Source organism: Onychostoma macrolepis, chromosome 03 (assembly GCF_012432095.1).
Source record: "Onychostoma macrolepis isolate SWU-2019 chromosome 03, ASM1243209v1, whole genome shotgun sequence".
Classification (NCBI taxonomy): Eukaryota; Metazoa; Chordata; class Actinopteri; order Cypriniformes; family Cyprinidae; genus Onychostoma; species Onychostoma macrolepis.
The window spans coordinates 10034431-10038324 of NC_081157.1; positions in this window are offsets into that span (position 1 = coordinate 10034431).

Consider the following 3894-nt stretch of genomic DNA (forward strand, 5'->3'; position numbering starts at 1 on the left):
ATTTCAATAATTTTTAAATGATCAATATGTTTTGATTTTAAATGTAGCCAGAAACGTCATCAGAAAGTAGCAACAGAACTTCTATTGAGAGCCATACACATTAATAGTGTAGTCAGAACATTTACTTATTCTCCAAAAGAGAATACTACAGAGCAGGTATTCCAAAACATTTGAAAAGTTCTAACAAAAACAGTCAAACTTGTGTGTAAATGTGGGTGAGAGAGTAAGTTTGTGATTGAGTGTGTGTGTGTGTCCATGTCTAAGAGCGGCATCACCAAAGTGCGAAAGGGAGGGATTTTTTTCCTTTCACATTCAATCATAGTGTTAGGCTAGCTTTCACTCTTCCATACTGTTTGTTCTGCCTCTGGAAATATACAGGTGCTGGTCATATAATTAGAATATCAATCAAAAAGTTGATTTATTTCACTAATTCCATTCAAAAAGTGAAACTTGTATATTATACTCATTCATTACAAACAGACTGATATATTTCAAATGTTTATTTCTTTTAATTTTGATGATTAGAGCTTACAGCTCATGAAAGTCAAAAATCAGTATCTCAAAATATTAGAATATTTACATTTGAGTTTGAATAAATGACCATCCCTACAGTACAAATTCTGGGTATCTCTTGTTCTTTGAAACCACAATAATGGGGAAGACTGCTGACTTGGCAATGATCCAGAAGACGAACATTGACACCCTCCACAAAGAAGGTAAGTCATAGAAAGTCATTACTGAAAGGTGTGGCTGTTTACAGAGTGCTGTATCAAAGCATATTAAATGCAAAGTTGACTGGAAGGAAGAATTTGGGTAGGAAAAGGTGCCCAAGCAACAGGGATGACTGCAAGCTGGAGAATGCTGTCAAGCAAAGCTGATTCAAACACTTGTGAGAGCTTCTTTTGAATAAATCAAAAGTTGATTTATTTCACTAATTCCATTCAAAAAGTGAAACTTGTATATTATACTCATTCATTACACACAGACTGATATATTTCAAATGTTTATTTCTTTTAATTTTGATGATTAGAGCTTACAGATCATGAAAGTCAAAAATCAGTATCTCAAAATATTAGAATATTACTTAAGACCAATACAAAGAAAGGATTTTTAGAAATCTTGGCCAACTGAAAAGTATGAAAATGAAAAGTATGAGCATGTACAGCACTCAATACTTAGTTGGGGCTCCTTTTGCCTGAATTACTGCAGCAATGCAGCGTGGCATGGAGTCGATCAGTCTGTGGCACTGCTCAGGTGTTATGAGAGCCCAGGTTGCTCTGATAGTGGCCTTCAGCTCATCTGCATTGTTGGGTCTGGTGTCTCTCATCTTCCTCTTGACAATACTGCACAGATTCTCTATAGGGTTCAGGTCAGGCGAGTTTGCTGGCCAATCAAGCACAGTAACACTATGGTCATTGAACCAGCTTTTGGTACCTTTGGCAGTGTGTGCAGGTGCCAAGTCCTGCTGGAAAATGAAATCAGCATCTCCATAAAGCTTGTCAGCAGAAGGAAGCATGAAGTGCTCTAAAATTTCCTGGTAGATGGCTGCGTTGACTGTGGACATCAGAAAACACAGTGGACCAACACCAGCAGATGACATGGCAGCCCAAATCATCACTGACTGTGGAAACTTCACACTGGACTTCAAGCAACATGGATTCTGTGCCTCTCCACTCTTCCTTCAGACTCTGGGACCTTGATTTCCAAATGAAATGTAAAATTTACTTTCATCTGAAAAGAGGACTTTGGACCACTGAGCAACAGTCCAGTTCTTTTTCTCCACAGCCCAGTTAAGATGCTTCTGACGTTCAGAAGTGGCTTGGTAGCCCTTTTCCTGAAGACGTCTGAGCGTGGTGACTCTTGATGCACTGACTCCAGCTTCAGTTCTCTCCTTGTGAAGCTCTCACAAGTGTTTGAATCAGCTTTGCTTGACAGCATTCTCCAGCTTGCAGTCATCCCTGTTGCTTGGGCACCTTTTCCTACCCAAATTCTTCCTTCCAGTCAACTTTGCATTTAATATGCTTTGATACAGCACTCTGTAAACAGCCACACCTTTCAGTAATGACTTTCTGTGACTTACCCTCTTTGTGGAGGGTGTCAATGTTCGTCTTCTGGATCATTGCCAAGTCAGCAGTCTTCCCCATTATTGTGGTTTCAAAGAACAAGAGATACCCAGAATTTATACTAATATTTTGAGATACTGATTTTTGACTTTCATGAGCTGTAAGCTCTAATCATCAAAATTAAAAGAAATAAACATTTGAAATATATCAGTCTGTGTGTAATGAATGAATATAATATACAAGTTTCACTTTTTGAATGGAATAAGTGAAATAAATCAACTTTTTGATGATATTCTAATTATATGACCAGCACCTGTAGTCCAATCAGCATTGACTCATGTTCTGTGTAGTACCCCCCCTTTTTGGGCGATTTCTGTCAGACTGAGAATCGCCCGAGTGTTCCCATAGACTTCCATACAAAGATTTTTTTTTTCAAACTGCAGGCACTGCAATGCAATCTCTATGGGTAACGTGCTTTCGTCATCATGTGTAACCTTAACTTGTGCAGCGATTGGTCGGAACAAACATACCACTAATAAGAAGAAATATGAAGTCAGGACTAGTCTGTATGGGTTTACCAGTGAAGTTTTGATGGATGACGATTGTAATGGAGGTCAAGACTATTACAGTCAGTGACACACATGGATCATAACTTATATTATTAGACGCTTGCGAGCCCGTTATTATTAGTGTGCAAATAAACAAACCGTGTATGTATGCTCTCTGATAGCATTATGAGCACATTTCAGTATGATCGCATGTCTGGCAAGTGTTTTATAATGGACACTCACTGAGGATGCGTGTTTTTATAGGAGTTTGCTATGTACAGTGGTGTATTGGCATCAACATTCACTCTGACAGAGGAACTGTTCACTGGTCAGTCATGTTGAGCTGCCTTCAGATCACCACACACAACAAATTCATGTTTTTATTTACTTTTTTAAATTTGTGTTTTGCTCTGTTTAATAATTCTGAATACAGATCCGGCCCAATTAGCCATTTTCTCTCCCCGGTGTAATGTGACTCGTTAGTGTTACAAGGTCTCAGGTGTGAATGGGGAGCAGGTGTGTTAAATTTGGTGTTATCGCCCTCACTCTCTCATACTGGTCACTGGAAGTTCAACATGGCACCTCATGGCAAAGAACTCTCTGAGGATCTGAAAAAAAGAATTGTTGCTCTACATAAAGTTGGCGTAGGCTATAAGAAGATTGCCAAGACCCTGAAACTGAGCTGCAGCACGGTGGCCAAGATTGTACAGCAGTTTAACAGGACAGGTTCCACTCAGAACAGGCCTTGCCATGGTTGACCAAAGAAGTTGAGTGCACGCGCTCAGCGTCATATCCAAAGGTTGTGTTTGGGAAATAGATATATGAGTGCTGCCAGCATGCTGCAGAGGTTGAAGGGGTGGGGGGTCAGCCTGTCAGTGCTCAGACCATACGCCGCACACTGCATCAAATTGGTCTGCATGGCTGTCGTCCCAGAAGGAAGCCTCTTCTAAAGGTGATGCACAAGAAAGCCCGCAAACAGTTTGCTGAAGACAAGCAGACTAAGGACATGGATTACTGGAACCATGTCCTGTGGTCTGATGAGACCAAGATAAACTTATTTGGTTCAGATGGTATCAAGCGTGTGTGGCGGCAACCAGGTGAGGAGTACAAAGACAAGTGTGTCTTGCCTACAGTCAAGCATGGTGGTGGGAGTGTCATGGTCTGGGGCTGCATGAGTGCTGCTGGCACTGGGGAGCTACAGTTCATTGAGGGAACCATGAATGCCAACATGTACTGTGACAACCTGAAGCAGAGCATGATCCCCTCCCTTCGGAGACTGGGCC